Below are 17,046 nucleotides of genomic sequence, written 5' to 3' on the forward strand. Positions count from 1 at the left end.
TTGGGACTTAATAAAAATGCACGACTCAACAAGGGTCACTGAGCAGAAAGATTAACCTGGGCTAAGCCACCAAACTGCCTGCATCTCTTGAATTTATATTTCATAGGCCTGGAGGCAAGGTCTATCCCTCTGACATTTTCCACTGGTCTTTCAAGCAGATCTGAATGCATGCAGCGGTGTGACTGAAGTGATACAGTAAGGCCTCTCCAGTCTCCTCGCCGATAGACTGGAATAATGCCAGTAGAACTCACCGACACTGCATCTCTTCTCTGTATCGGGACAGGCCTCAGAAAAGGAGCAAGCGACCAAAGGTTTCCAGGACATGGGTCAGCCTGACAGTCGTAGATCCACCAGGTCAGCACAGATGGAGGTACGGATGACTAAACTTGACTCACATAGCCATGCGGGTGGCAGCATTTATTGACCGTGCACCCTGGCAGTAAGAAGTAACATCAAAGACTTTTAACTTTGATAGAAAAAGGAAGTAACGGGTAAGGTGATGGCAGTAAAATTCAGATAACTCAGTCATGTCTGCCAACCTGGAATATATTTCCAATGGAACATTTTTGAGGTATTACTCAATAATATTTTGGAGCTGCAACCTAAGAAAATACTCTATGTAAATTAACTGCGCTAATGACACAGGCAAAGAGATTTCTCTGGACATTCCTGCACAAAAATATTTCTCTGAACAGAGCGCTCACTAACTGATGCTGTTTAAAATTCAAATTTTTTTTCCATGTAAATAGGACAAATCTATGGGGTCTTAATTAGTGATTGTGGGATGCTCTTGTGTTCTGCAGCCTTATGTGATTCAGGCGAATATCACAGGTAACACAGGTTCTGTATTTTTACATAAAATTCACGTGAGTTTTAATTGTGAAATCTTGAAAGTCAGCTTGCAGGAAATTCTTTCTTTTTGATATTTCTTTTTGAAAATGGTGAAATAAAATGCTTATCTCTGTCTTGTTACTAGAAAATATTTAAGATGGCATTTAAACAGGTATTTGATCACCATACTTTAGTTTTACCCTGTAACATGAAATTCAAATTTTTAAGACTCGTTGAAATGCAAATATACCCAGACATGGAATTTGCATTTATCCTGTAACCACAACAATTTCGATTTCAAGAAACAGATTTATTTAAGCCGTGCCATGCTATCCTTAAAGCCCCTGAAAAATTGGTTTAAAAACTTGGGTATTTTGCTATAACATTTTATATTTATGACTAAACAAGCAAAAAAATGACATCAGCTTTCTCCAAGCAGGCCCCACCTACCTCAAACTGGTGAGAAAACCACAGATAAAAACACAAATACAGAAATCCCTCATGTTAAATTAAAAAAACTGTTGGAACTCAGAAAGAAAATCTTGTGTTTATGTAGGACATTTTCACTCATAAGAAGCTAACTGGGAAAATATGTTTACAGGGCTGATTATTTTGTTAAACTATAACAACATCAAAATCTCTAACCGTAAAATCCCCATATGTTTAGAAGTATAAAATTCGGAAAGAAGTACCTGCTCTCAAAAGGATGATTTAGATTATTGTGAGTACTGATCAACCTTCTCCCACTCCATCATATGCAATAATGACGGTAGTGGTCTGTCTGTGTGTGGGCTACCATCTGCTTCTCTTTCACATTCATTGGCTATCATCAATGCAGCCAGGAAAGGAGGGATACATGATTCCTCCACGGCCATATGTATTCATCTGAGGAAGAAAGTCTTCACTTGATATTCAGAAACCAGCCATGTTGCACTGTCAGCGTGCACAGTCTGATTTCCGGGCTCTTTGTAACACTCTGATACTTTCCCACTTTCTCTTCTGGTCGTCTCCAGCTCAATCCTTTTAACTTTGTCAGGAAGAAAGGATTCATTATTTGAATACATCCGCTCTGTCACTAATTTGTAGGAGAGTGAAATGGAGACTGATGCCCTCTCCGACCTGAATCTGCCGTGTCTAATTATGCCTTCTACCTTTTTTGGGTCACACCTGGTGTCACAGCGCCACACTCCAGCAATGTTAAGTGGTGCTTTTAATGGGTTTTCTGCCACAGGTTCAAGTTAAAAAATAAGGCCTGGCATAGACTGCTCCATATTAGGGATCAAAATTACCTGCAAGAGGGGGCAGAATGATTTAATATCTGGAGGAGGACAGAGGTGAGATGAAAAATTGAAATGAAGCAATTCCTCCAGTCTAGATGATGTTATATTAATAATTTCTTTACTCTTTTTTATGTTACTGCTAACTAAAGTGCTGCAAGTATTTCATATGTATGCAAAAACACCTGATAAGGACAGTACATCACTACTTTAGTAATATGGACCACAACAGAAGCAAGATATTTTTGTGTCTGCCCAAAGAAGCTTCATATTACTCACGTGAAAACCCAATGTGTCCCTGTTTCGGACATTCGCACACGTAACGTGAAGATGATAGAAGAATATGATGTCGTTTTTTAAAATCGTCTTCCTGTGATTCTGTTTTGACAGATAAGGAATTGGGATTTAATTTATTTGACTTGTCACAGGCCTTCAGATGCAGCGCTGGCTTCAGATCTTTAAATGGCAAATGGAACAGCTTTCTTCTGCTGGGCTCAGCTGCACCATTTCAGAAAAAAAGTAGTGTAGCAGAAAAAAACATGAGGGAATCCTGGTTTTCTGTCCTTATCATTAGGCAAAAATCTCCCTTTAAAACAAACCTCAAAAGCTTTATGTTTTCACATCTTCAAAACTCATATAACTGTTAAAGTCACACGGAAATTAAACTCGGTACAGTACATATGAATATATATATATATCCTTGGGATTTGTTTTGACTTGTGTATATACAGTATATGGTCAAAATGTTATTTACCAAAAAGAAGAAATTTAAGTTTAACATATTTTAATTCAGTGACAGTGCACCCTACCTTAGTGTTTTCCAGGAGGATTAAAAGTTATTTGTTTCATCACTGCGGTTCAAACAGCCATATGAATAGTTAACCAGCAATAATGATTTTGTTAGCCGTTGATAATTAATCTGAATCACGTGGTAATGTACAAAATGCTGAAGCTATAGTTGTTTTGGCTGTCTAGTCATCACGCCAGCTACAACCATTAAAGAGAGACAGGTAACTCTAGCCAGACACTGCGGATGAATACAGTACTGAGTGTGCTGGAGCAGCCGAAGACTCAGTAGGTGTTGAAATAACACGACTGAAAAGTGACGTCTGGTTGGAATTAGTGCTAACATTAGCAAGCCAGGCAAACTAGCTTGCACTTTCCTAGTATGCTAATTAGCCTAGCTTACTAGCTTTGTATTTCAAGTGGAATAAATATTTAAAGCACGACAGGTCCTCCCAAATGTTTGATGGTGTAAAAGGACAGATGGCTTAAAGTGCTAACAGCTGATAACCAACATTATGCGGGTTTGTTGAAAAAGGAGAAAAAACATCACTCGTCAGACAACCTCTGCCATGGGAAACATCCCCACCAGAGGCTTGAAGCCTAGACATGTTTCAACAAATGTGTTCAAAAATGTTTTTTCTTCCTTTTTTTAAAATTGTAAAATATGCAAAGTAGCTGTCAAGAGAATTCAAAATTTATGTTCAAGTTTAAAAGTTGGTGGAAGACTGCTTTGAGTGGTAGCAGACAGATTGTGACCAAAGATTTGCCATGTAGAGCTGGCTCTAGGTGAGGAGACCGGTTGACTGACACACTGGCCAGCTGCTGTTTGAGCAACAGGGAATGACTGTTGTTGTTCTTGGAGGTTCCGTGTAAACATAGGGAGCTCATTTGATTTTCTCTGGATAAGTAGCAGATTAAAATAAATACTTTTATTGGTCTGATACTCTGAATATTTTCTGAAATGACTGGTGTCGGACAAGATGGAAATAGCCCTATTCTACAAATCAAAAGGTGAGTAAACTGAGTTTAGATGGGTTTATCCTTCTCTATATCCCTGCTGCAAAGTGAATTTCAGTCTTAACTCCCCTGACACTGAGGCTTTGCTTAACAGGACAAGTTGAGACAGAAAGCCCAAGGCACTTAAAATGAAGGACTGTTAAATAATTTTTGTCAGAAGGGGCATCAGACTTGGATTCAAGCAGACAAGGCTTCAGTAAAACACAGGGGATGGTCCTGTGGGAAAAAGTGTGTGTCATGCTCAACACCTTCACAACCCATTCTGATCGAGGATCTTTACTTCATGGGCAGATTCTGAATAGAGCCAAATCCTGATAAACGCACAGATATGAAACCGCTTTCCCGTTCACTTGAATGGGAAAGCAGTCCCAGACTTTTGTCCCTAATTTAGGCCCAGTGCTTTTCTCTATTTATACTCAGCCCTTGGGCCACATCATTCATCAACATAATGTCGCCTTCCTGTGCTATGGTGATGATTCGCTGCTCTACCTCCCACCAAAGTATTAGGCCTTACCTGTTTAGTTCCGCTGACCTGCCTGTTTTACATTCACTGCTGAATCTCTCAAAATTTCCTAGAAATTAATCGGGAAAGATGGGAAAATATTACTGCAACAAAACAGCACACACTATTTACAGCTGGCACAAATTGCAGTGGCGTGGCACAGCTGCCTTCTACTGGCTCCCAGTTACTTTTAAAATTCACTGAAATATTTTATTGTTAACTTATAAAGCCACTTATGTAAAGCGTCATGTTATATCAGTGACCTTTTGACCCCATATGTACCTTTTCATAGCCTAAAATTTTGGAATACCGCCTCGAGCATCTCAGGTTAGCTAGCTCTGTCTCAAAGAGATTCGGATCTCTGCTTCACTTTTTTAGTTATTAAAAAGGTAAAGATTTGTCATAAAAAGTTCTAAAATTGTGGATTTATTTCCCTGATTTTATTTATTCTTACTGTGTAATTTAATTGGTGCTTGTTTTAGCTGATATTTTTACTCACACTTTTACTTGTTTTTTGTTTTCTAATGTTTATTGCTTTCATCCATGCAGCACTGTGTAACATTGTAACGAAAGGTGCCACACTATTAATGATGATGATTGGGTAAAGAAATAACTCCCATTCACCTCACATGAAAATAAATTGCTCTAAATGACTGAAGAAGATGTTTTCTTGGGCCTTTGTCTTGGAAAGCTACGTTTTCTAATGGCATTCCTTATACAGGCAGCTGATCACCAAATAAGTAGATCCTTGAATTGGTCTATATGTCATGGGACCAATATGGGACTGTAGACTCCATGTTCACTGACCAAGCTAGAGTGGAAGATATGCAAGAGGTTTAAGCAGTTTGATGGTAAGAAAGAAGAGAGAAAAGAGAGTTTTCAGTGTGATTGAAATTTTTTATTTTGTGGATTAAATTTTGACTATATCCCCATAAATACTGTATATATCCAGTTTTTCATGCAGATCTGGATTAATGAAAGGGTAACAGTGACCATTTAGACCAACACAGGAAAATAAAACTCTCTGTGGGTGGGTAAGGTGGGTTAGCAGTTGCTTCTATCAGACTGAAACCAGTTTTGTTGACTGGCATCTCTGTTTACTTAAATACTCCCACACCACACCACACTGGAACAATTTTTCTGGTCAGCTATGCAATATATAAATATCCTCAAATAAGGGTTCTGATTTCTTGGTGAAATAAAAGAGGGAACTTCCATCATAGTAGTGGTGAGTGACATGAAATGACTAATATCCAATTCAGTTATTGTCCTGATGTGTATCTCTGTTTTTTAAGATGGAATGAGTATCTGTGAAGTCTAAGATGGTATTGAAGGACCCCATCCACTGGGCTGGGAAAGTCTTTTGTACTTGTAGGGAGTCAGAGAAAAGCAGAGTCATGGTCTGATTAATGTTGGAGCTCGGAATTCACTTGTAGTGTGTGTGTATGAAACAACCAAACAGCTCTAGTGGAAGACATGGTAAAAAACAAACAAACAAACAAACAAAAAAACACAGAGACAAGGCCAGAAACATCACCAGAGCCAGAAATCCTGTTAAAGTTGCACCAAAAATGAAATATTTAATTCTTTTACTATAAATAAATAAAACAGTAGCCTAAACAAAAAAAGACTAGCATCTGTATCTTACCCATATTTAGTCTTGGCCTCTTAAGGGCTTTTTATACCTTTTCTGCTAGTTATTTGTCTGTTATGTGATTTCAGTTTTTAATGAAATGAAGGAATGTGGGAGATACTATGATTTCAGAATTTATAATGCTGTAATAGGATATCAGATATCATGAAAAAATATTTAAATTTACAGAATGTAAGTGTGTATTTGTGAATGTGTAATACGTCTGCAGATGGCTATATATAAAGAAAGAAAGTGGATGTCTAAGAGTCTGGACATTTATATGGAGTCCTGCTTCTCCTAATGGCCTTCTGCTTTTCTGAATCTGTATGCTAGCCATGATGCTGCTTTCTCGGTCAGCAGGCTTATTGTTAAACATGGTTAAATAAAGTCAATAAAAGTTAAATATGAGACTAATTAAATTGATGAATACTGTGCTATATTATTTTTGATAGGGCTTGTCCCAGTTTCGATGTAGTTTGCCTGTTTTGTATCTGGTGTGCATACTGAATAATTAAAAACCCTGTCTTAAAGGATGTACAATGCACATTAATTAGTTTTGTCCATTTGATATATTTATCTCATTATTTATTTATTTCGTTTCAGATCAAATTAAAAATCAGATTATAAGAAAAAAATGTATCCTGACATTGCCAAAGATGCAGTGACCTGTCATGTTGTATCCTGAGTGGAAACCAATAAGTCAGTATTTAATGGTAATATTTTCTTGTTATATTTTTATTTTTATTTTATTTTTTGTTTAAGGTGAACTGGATAAATCTCAAATTTCTTCAAATTTCTGTTAAACAATGTGGAGAAAATATTTTTTATATGTTCCATATTGCTCAGCAGTAGGTGGGGCGACTGTTTGTGGCATGGGCTACTGGTAATACATCAGTTATAAATTAGAACCTTAAAAAAATCTTTTGTTTCCCTCATTGTGTCAAGGAAGGTTGATTTCATGGTGTTCCAGGGACTTTTAATGATTAAAAAAAAACATCTTAAAATCTCAATTGTTCATGTAAAACATTTATTAGCAACACTTTAGAATTACAGTCTTTCTTTAACAAATCCGAAATAAAACACACATCTGGCCACTTCTTCACATACATAGTATCTGGTGAAAAAGGTGCCATGGGGGTTTGAATGAGGACAGATGCTAATACAGGCTTTCACACAAACATGCACTACTATTCGCTAAATGAAACACCAAAAATATTTTCAATTGAAATATTGTTAATAACAAAATACCGTAGGCTAATAATTTACCGGTTCCCTTAAAGGAGTTTTCTTTTCTCCTTCCTCCCTGTAATAGAGAGGTCAGAGGTCAGGCACTTGTTAGGACGGACTGAAAGCTTGGTTTCGAGTGAAAGGAACCACATGAAGAAGCGCTCTCAGTTGTTGAGATGAGCAGAAGTTGGTGGAGAAGATGGAAAGGAGGAATAAAATGAAGAAGAAGCAGATTAGGAGTCACCACTGATGTTCAAGGAGAAGATGCTGGAAATGGCCACATCCACAAGATCGTGACATAGCTTTGCAGATGACTTGCTGGAAAAGGGAGTTATAAAATAAGCATTAATTTCTCTCAAACCAGGATTGATCATTTCTAAAGAACATTAAAAAGTTATTTAGATAGTTAAATGTATTAAAAATTACTAATGTGTGACTTACCTCTGCTTCTTCATAGTGTTCTAGGAGCTCTTCGGGGGACATGTCATGCAGGTTACACAGCTTGAACTTCACCATAAATGGAACCTGCAACAGTTTGATGATGTTTCGGATGATCAATGATAAACCATCTGATGTTTGCCGTGAGATGATACAAAATGGAACCAATGAAAGGACTAGAAATGTGTTATTATTTTACTTAGACACAGCTTAGATTGTTTCTGCTAGTTTGTCCAAAGCAACAAGGAACCTGAAGAATAAAATAACAGGGAGTGCAGGTCTGCAGATCTGCAGATCTGCAGTACTGCGGGTTTCTCGCAGACACTGTAGGTGGAGGAAACAGGTTTCAGCTGTGTGTAAAAATCTTGAGGCGGAGGTCACAGTGGATGTTGCTTACAAAGGCGGAAGGTGGAGGTCCTTGCCTCATCTGTCTGCCAGAATCTGCAGGTGGAGGAAGCTGCAGGTCCTTGGCAGAGAGTGTAGGTGGAGGTTCAAGCCTCAGTTGTCTGCCATAATGTGAAGATGGAGGAAGCTGCAGGTTCCTGGCAAAGACCGGAAGTGGAGGAATTAGGTTGCAGCTGTCTGCGAGAATGTGTAGGTGGAGGTCGCATTGGAAGTTGCTGGCAGAGGATGTAGGTGGAGGCTGGGAGGAATATGCAAGTTGCGGGCAGAGACTGTAGTTGAAGGAATCGGGTTTCATCCCTCTTTAAAAATCTGCAGCGGGAGGTCCCAGCTGATGTTGCTTACAGAGACTGCACGTGGAGGTTCAAGCCTCAGCTCTCTGTGAGAATCTGCAGATGGAGGAAGCTTCAGGTTCCTGGAAAATCCTGTAGGTGGAAGTTAGGGCCTCATCTGTCTTCCCGGATATACAGGTGGATGAAGCTGGAGGTTGCTGGCAGGTGGAGGTTTAGGCCGCAGCTTTTTGCCGGAATGTACAGTTTGAGGAAGTTGGAGGATATTGGCATGGATTCTAGGTGGAGGTTGAGGCCTCAGTTGTCTGCTACAACCTGCAGGTGGAGGAAGTTGAAGGTTCCCAGCAAAGACTGTAGTTGGCGATTAGGCCTCAGCTGTCTGCCCGAACCTGCGGGCGGAGATACTTAAAGGCTGCTGCCAGAGGCTGTCGGTGGAGGTTCAGGCCTCAACTGCAGGATGGTAACAGAAGCTGGAGGTGGAAGAATAAGGTTGCAGTTATTTCCAAACATCTGCAGGTGGTGGCCGCAGTGGAAGTTGCTGGCAGAGGATGTAGTTGGATGTTGGCAAAAGTTACAGGTGGAACAACATTTTCTAGTTATTTAACCAAACTGAGGGTGGAGCTTGGGGCTGCATTTAGATGGTAGAGGCTGCAGATAGTGATTGAAATCGATTGTAGGTGGAGCATATTTTTGCAGCTGTGTGCAGGTGGAGATCAGAGCAGCAGATGGCTGCCGTAGTAAGAAGGCAGAGTTGAACTCCGCGGAGGCTGGTAGGTGGAGGGTGGAACATGGCAGTTCACCTGGCTTGCAGAGGTTGTTTGTGTCCTGGCAGATGATTTAGGTGGTGGCGTCGTAATCATGGGACGATCCAGTCTCTCCCACAGCTTCTGTTCGATGCTACGTCCGAGCTGTAAACTGTATGGACGAACTCGGCCGCTCTTGTACCTATGAGGAGTGGAAAAAACACAAATTAAACAATAGTAATCATAAATGTGATTAAAAAGCTTATTTATAGAACAAGTGAGATTTTTAAGTGATGTGAAAAAAGTGATAAAGATCTGACCGAACACCCTTAGCATATCATCTACCACTTCATGGTAGATTTGCTGGTACTCCTCCACTGAGCGGTTGTGTATCTTTACAGGCCTGAGATTGGTTTATAACAGTGGAGGTTAGCTGGTCTTTAGCACTGGAAGACTGCGGGCTTCGGGGCACATGTGAAACCAATGGCAGGTCAGCAGGTGGGATGGCAGACTGACGCCTCTGGACCAAATCCAACTTCCCTAGTTGTTCACGCTGCAAAAAGAGTTTCACTTCAAGAACAATAAAAATGAACTTAATTAAAAATGAAATGTGAATCTTCATAGAAATTTCAAATAGTGAATGAGTCTAATGTCTAAGCTGGTCGTTTCCACAGCATGGACACTTGCTGCAGGGTCTGTGATTCCCTGCACCCTCGGCCTGGCGAGCAGAGATTCTCCTCGTCCTCCAATAGTTATGGTCTCTGGGGTGCATGGGCACATCACACTGTAATTATACACACACGCTAGAATGAGGCTGTACGCGTTCAGTTAAAGCAAGTCGTACATTAACACTGTTACTGAAGTGAAAGTACAGAGGTGTTACCAGCAAAATGTATTCAAAGTATCGAAAGTAAAAGTACTAATTATGCAGCTGAGTTGCTGTTGTCAGTGTTATATTATTACGTGTTAGATCATTAGTTTATCAGCACTGATACGTAACTTCTGACAAGAATTTGAATGTTGTAGTTGGCAGAGGTTGAGCTCATTCTAACTACCATACAAACTGATAGGTAGTTCAGTCTTTAAATATCAGTCATATTTTATATGTTGATCAAATGTTTTGGACCTAAAATCTTCAAATTAAATTGAAAATATAAGTGTCCAATAAAAGTAGTTTAAGTAAAGTAATTTCCAAACCAAGGTTTTACCATATAAGGTTTGAAAATGTAACATCACACATCTGCTGTGAATCATATACTAAGTTCGAGTACTTCAGAGTTGTACTTATGCCTCCACTCAGATTTACAATGTTACTATCTACCCCAGCTGGGAGCTGGATTATATACAATCTAAATGTGTGATATATATGATTTTACATTATTATTTCTTAGACGGGGATTTAATTATTTTATTTGCATCTTAGTAATTTACTGCGTCTATGATTAGATGAATGGAGCAGGTACAGTTCAGTACTGACTAGCCTATACCTAGGTCCAGGTCAGCTACTTCTTTTCTCAACAGTGTATTAATCCGGAGCCATTTCGGTATGTTTTCTGTAGCTTGTGACCCCCGGGGTGGGGGAAGAGTTCCTGGCAGAGCCTGTTGCAACGCATCAGTGAACTTTGAGCGTTCCGAAAGTCTCCACAGTAAAATACATAGAAAACACCACAGACTTTCAGAGTCGTCAAATCTCACATTTTTCATGATGGAAGTTTGGTTTGTCGCTTTCGTCAGTCTCAGTGAGTCTTTAGCTCTTGTCAGGATGTAAGAAGTCCTTAGTAGAAGTGTGAATTTTGAAGAAATCTTGGAGTTAAACTTGGAAAAACTTTTCATGAGCATTGGAAGTATTGTTTGTTTTAAAATGATGATCATAGAGAAATGATGCACCTGGAGACAAACATGGCAACCATGGAACCTTTGACATCCATTTTGTGGACACAGGCACATCTCACCTCTGTGATCTAAAGTCTCATTCAATCAACGTGTAAAAGAGCTGAGATCAAGTCCATATCTCAATATGACAAAACGTACAGCTCCTACTGCGTCTTCAGTCAGACTTGTCCGGTACAACTTTGGTCTCAGTCTTGAGATGAGCAGATCCTTATGGGCTGGATATGTCTGAGCAGACATTTGCAACATTTTGACATCAAATCTACATTACAAGCTCATTTATTACAAACTCTTCATATGGTATTTTGGATTTTTTCTCAAACTCTATCTCAGCTTTGCCAAGCAACAGGAGCGATACGTGCATCTCCAGATTGCGAAAGCTGTGCGCATTTTAGACACCTGGCACAATCTTGGTATCTTCATTAATCATTTAAAATTTTCTACATGTCGACAAGATCCATCAGATTTATCTGTATATGTTCTTCAGGATTTTTCCTGCTACACAAAGATTCCAGGTTTATCCAGTAAAAACATCTGGGACATAGAAACCGTCCTCAGGACAAGTCCAGTCCCATCAGAGCTGTCGGGACATTGATATTATAAGTAAACGTGCAAATAAAAATTATATAATTTCATAAATAATATGAAAAAATATTTTTCCTTTCCAAATTATTTTGACATAACTATTAAAAGTTGCTGGTGCAAAGTCTAAAATTTTTGCAGCAGTGGCATTATTGTGCACATTGAAGCCACCATCCATATACATTTCTCTATTTTCTCTGAAGTGGATTTGCTGACAGAATATTTCCAGTAAGGATAACTTAGATCTCCAGCCTTTAAATAAAAGAAGTAGGCTTGTAAGGATTATTTCACTGAACTACCATAAATGATATGGAACTCCGTGAACTTAAAGCACTTTTGAAATTGATGGAGAGAAATTTGTTAAATCTGTGTATTCATTTTCGATTTACCAAAACAACAGCATTGATTAAAATAAAGTTTGGCCAAAAAAGTCAAACTCCTTTCGGCTACTACAGCAAAACCCAAATGTGAAGAATGAATCAGTTTTATTCATTTGATATAAACAGTATAACTTTTTATTTATTTATTTCATTTCAGATCAAATCAAAAATCAGTATATTAGAAAAAAAATCCTGAGATTGCTGTAACTTGAATGTATCCATTCAAGCATGCATAATTGTAGCTTGCATATTATCATTATTTTTATTAACAAGTCTACAATGTTTATTGAAGCAATATTTTGACTGGTATTTGCAATTTTAATCTAAAGGTGTATGTTGTAAAAACTTTAAAAAAAAGGTTTACTTAGATAAAACTAAAAAAGAAATGCAGCAACATTTTAGACACAGTCATTGTAAGTTATTTGAATTTCTTTTTATAAATAACTGTAAAACTAAAAGTTAAGCAGGGCCAACCAAAAACATGCCAGGAAAATTAGTTCAACCAACTTTATTCAAGTCAGCTTATAAATAACATCATACTTGATTAAACTGAGTAAAATTCAAGAGGATTGAGTTGCATAAAATGTAATAGTCAGTTTTTTACATTTTTACCAACTCTTCCCTATGCATATATTACATCAGATTTATAAAAAATGATCCGCTACAGACTGAAAAGGACATGTTCCAACGGCAATCCTCAATGAGGAGTCTGTTTTGCTTGAAATCCTTTCTAAACAAAAAAAGAAAATAATGTGTTTGTTTGCAAACAACACCAAACTACTAAATAACTTTATTAACAGGATCCTGTAAGAACTTTACCACACTTTCGCCTCACCTGAATGTGTTCCATTAACACTCCACCGACCACCTGCTCCTTCTCTGAGTCTGGTCTGGAGCCACCCAGCTTTGACACACTGTCCTATATGATGAAACAAAGTACTCTGACTTTGTGTTCAAATTTTGATGAGACCATATCAGAGGGGGGACTGACTCAACTCATTTCATTATGTGTGAGCCAGTCACGACACGACTTTATGTTTAAAGGTAAGACATTCAAAGCTGCATTCACATATGATACATATTTTGACAAGGACACATTCAAGAAGAGATTCTGAATGGAGGGCTATATAGTAGATAATGACAGCTTACTAGAGAAGGGACTAGGAGATACCGTGTTAATGAATCATTAGGTAATGATTAGTCCACAATTATCTGTGAATTTGAGTTGTGACCACTTTCTTCATAAGTGGTTCCTGAGTAACTCTGAGCTAGTAATGACTGCATTATCCCTAATTACTTAATCATTAGTGTCAGAAGTCCCCACCAGAAGGTCACCTGACCACATCTCAGGCAGAGGAGAACTAATCACACGCTCCCACCTGGAAGGCCCACCCCTCACAGCTGCAACCACTACAATATATATGGGTCTCTCGTAGTCACTTCAGCCTACCCACTAGGTTTAGTTCCCAATAGTTAGCTACTGTGTTTGTGAACCCCCAAGAAAAGTGGAAAATTACACTGAGTAGTTACTGAAGTAAAGTATCATCGTATTAAACTAACAAGTAGATACTCACTTTTTCTCAGGAATTTACAATGAATTCCTTAATAACACACCAGACATTTTTTAATCATTACAGTCAGATCACATACATTAATACTCACATCCACATGCCATATGCCATATTGTTAGAGAAGATGCTAAGCTAACTTAAAATGGTATTGTAATACATATTATTTACAATCAGGTTAACTAGAAAAAATTGAAGCTTATTCCCCATCAGTCAAACCACAGGGAGCCGCTGGTCCTTCAGTCAGTCCTCCCTCCTTGATTTCACCAGTTTCCATGAAGCGACATCAGCTCTTCAACAGTGAAGCAACGACAGTGGCTCACAACTGGACAACTGTTCATTTTTTCCAGTTTTGCATTGTAGTTTATTAGATGGTGTTGATGATGTGAGGAGGATGAAGGAGACTCCGCTGACACCGCCCGGATTGCATATAAAGGTTTATTACAAAGAAGTACAGCGTCAAGTCAAGCATCTGCAGATGTGCTCCTGAGAGGGTGTGAAGCCAATGAACCACTCTGAAAATCCGCCTTGACCACCGACTCTTAAATAAGGCAATTGTTATCCTAAAAACTGTCAACATATGGTTTCAGTCACAAAGCATTAACTTCCTTTTCCAAACTTTGAGACACCCTCCGAGGACCTCTGACCTAGGGCCTCTATGTAAACACAGCTCTACGTATGCAAACATACACCTCAGCATCCACTTACATTTCGGGATAGTGTGTAAACAGGAAGTAGAAGCTCAGGGTTTAATCTGATGCCATCCTGTTTGGCATATAAAATGCCTTCTACTACTTTTTCATGACTTCACACACACTGGGTCTTCATTTGAAGCTAGAGAGCTACACCCTGACTCACAGGTTTTAATGCAGCCAGTAAGTCACAGATGTGAATATTGTCACAGATGTGAATATTGTCACAGATGTGAATATTGATATATATTTGGTCTTTAGTATGATGATTAGGCCTAAATATTTCTTGGGGGATCCTGTCTCTGGTTTGTTATTAAGAACTAACCTACTGTGAATTCCCCAACAAAAACACACAACTACTCGGTATGATATATCACTTTACTATCAAGGGTACAAAGCGAGTAATTAATGATGAAGTAATGAATAATGAAAGAGTCAAAATGACTTGTGCCTCTCAGTGGCCGATTCAGAGTTAATCAGGAACGACTTATGAAGAAAGTTGCTTAGTTTCACAGATAATTATGAACTATTCATTACCTAATGATTCAATAATATAGTATTTCCCCATCTATTCTCTAGAGACTCATTATTATCTACTATATAGTTCTCAATTCAGTTCTTCGGGAACTACTTATTAACGATTTATTAATTATCAGGTCATTCCTGAATTGTTCCTCATTCGTTCCTCAGTATCTACTAGCATTTTTGTGTACCATACTGTAAAGTGTACCATTACTACCACTACTGCTACATGATTACAACTACTATTACTAATACTATGTATAGGAGTTGTTGGATGTTTTGGGAAATATTCTTATTTGCCTTTGTAGGTCTGTACGATAAAGATGGGGGTACCGCCAGCAGCCTGTTAGCTTAGCTTAGCATAAAGACTAGGAAACGGCTAGCCCGGCCTTCAAATCAGACAATCACATTCACACCCACTTTATGCAGTCATTGGCCAGTTGGTTATTCACACCATCACATCCATCACTTTTTGTGTGTACAAACAAGTGCAACACCATGAGTTCCTTCAAGAAAAGACTGTCCAAAAGTGCGCACCATTATCTGCATCTGTACCATTTATTGTGCCTCACCCCTCTATGATGGTCTTTACATATATAGAAGTACGTGTTCAGAGGACAATTCATGCAAACCAGTTCACTCGAAGTATATTGAACTCTTTTCTGTGCACAATACGCAGAAACTCAAACAGCATAATGTTTTTTTTAATAGAAAAAAACAATAGGTGTATGTATAGATTGTTTCACCAAAGCGTGACTAGTAGCAAGACATTGTATGTCAGTTACAGACATTTAAACAAACCTCTATACACCATCTTACAATATCCATAAAATTGAATTGATAAAATTAAGCAAATATGATCTCATCCACAAGTCATGTCAAAAATTAGATGAGTTGCATCTGAGGTAATGTGAGGGTCAAACAGGTAAACAAATACAACATGATAGGTGTAGAGACCAATGCAAGAGTCCTAGGTCCATCTTTTGTCTCCTCCTGTCAGTGTTACAGGAGGAGAAAACCAGTCGCAGCAGTCACGTGTTTAAACAGACGAGGAACTTCTGTTTCAATCATGCAGCAAAAAAGATTAACATGAGCCTCCTGTCCAGCTTCATAACATGCAAAACATGACACTAATGTTTCCTCACTGCAGATGATGCCGTGTTTCTGCCTCACAGAGTTCATCTAACTGGTTTCATACCTGTCTTTACCACATCATTAACGAGTCAGCGAAGCGGGAAAACTGCGGTAGCCTCAGACAGACTGAGACATGAAGCCCAGCGCTGAAGAAAAAAAGAGAAATATTCAATTTTTCTCACCCTGGACCTTATTCCTCTCAGAATTAATAAATAAATAAATTTCTCCTCAGATACAATTTTCAGGGCTTTGTGACTGTGACCCCTCCGACACCCTGTAACGCTCTGAAGGCATCAAGGGTTCTGTTTCTTTTTACTCCCCCTTTTTTTTTCTTCAATCACCTTTTGCCACTACCTCAAACGTTCTTTGCATTGGAGAAGATTTCCTTCCAGAATTTCACTTGGAAAATAGTAAAAAGCAATAAATTCTTTATCGGGGTGATGGGATACTTTTCTTTATTCTAAACCCACATTGCAAATTAGGCAAATAAGACAAATGTGTTTCTGTTTTAAATTGTTTTATTTAACGGCTTGTACCTCTCAATTTCACACAACACAAATAAGAGCATCAACTCACACAATAAATGATCAATCTGCAATATTTAAGCCCTTTAATGGATGTTTGTTATGCTGATGAACTGGGAATTCACACAGTTGAATTTCCAATGTAAATATGGTAGTTTGTGTCATGGCAGTATGTTTTTTTGTTTTGCCAAGACTCTGCAGGACATTTACAGCATATTAAGTTTCAAGACATGAGTTTAGGATCTGCTGAGTGTATCTCAAGCAATAAGCCTAGCGGATTTGAGACCTAGCAGCATCACAATGACACTATCCGTTTAACTTCTCATGTTAAACTTTTAAGTAAGTGGCATGTTTTTAAAACTGAAAAATGTTCATATTTAAAATATGTCAGATATTCTTTTAAAAAATGTGAACTGTGCTAACTATGGACAAACCACTATGCTGCATGTTAACCAAGCCAAAGTTTCACTTCTGACACAAGAAAAGACAATAGCTGTACTTAAGTCTTCAAAAAAGTCTTCACACTAGCATTCAAAAGTGCCAACAGGAGATGTTTTCAAAGTCTAAAACATTTCATTGTGCAGAAATAAAGTAATATCATGTCTGCA

The sequence above is a fragment of the Xiphias gladius genome, chromosome 1 (genome assembly GCF_016859285.1).
Source record: "Xiphias gladius isolate SHS-SW01 ecotype Sanya breed wild chromosome 1, ASM1685928v1, whole genome shotgun sequence".
NCBI classification, from domain to species: domain Eukaryota; kingdom Metazoa; phylum Chordata; class Actinopteri; order Istiophoriformes; family Xiphiidae; genus Xiphias; species Xiphias gladius.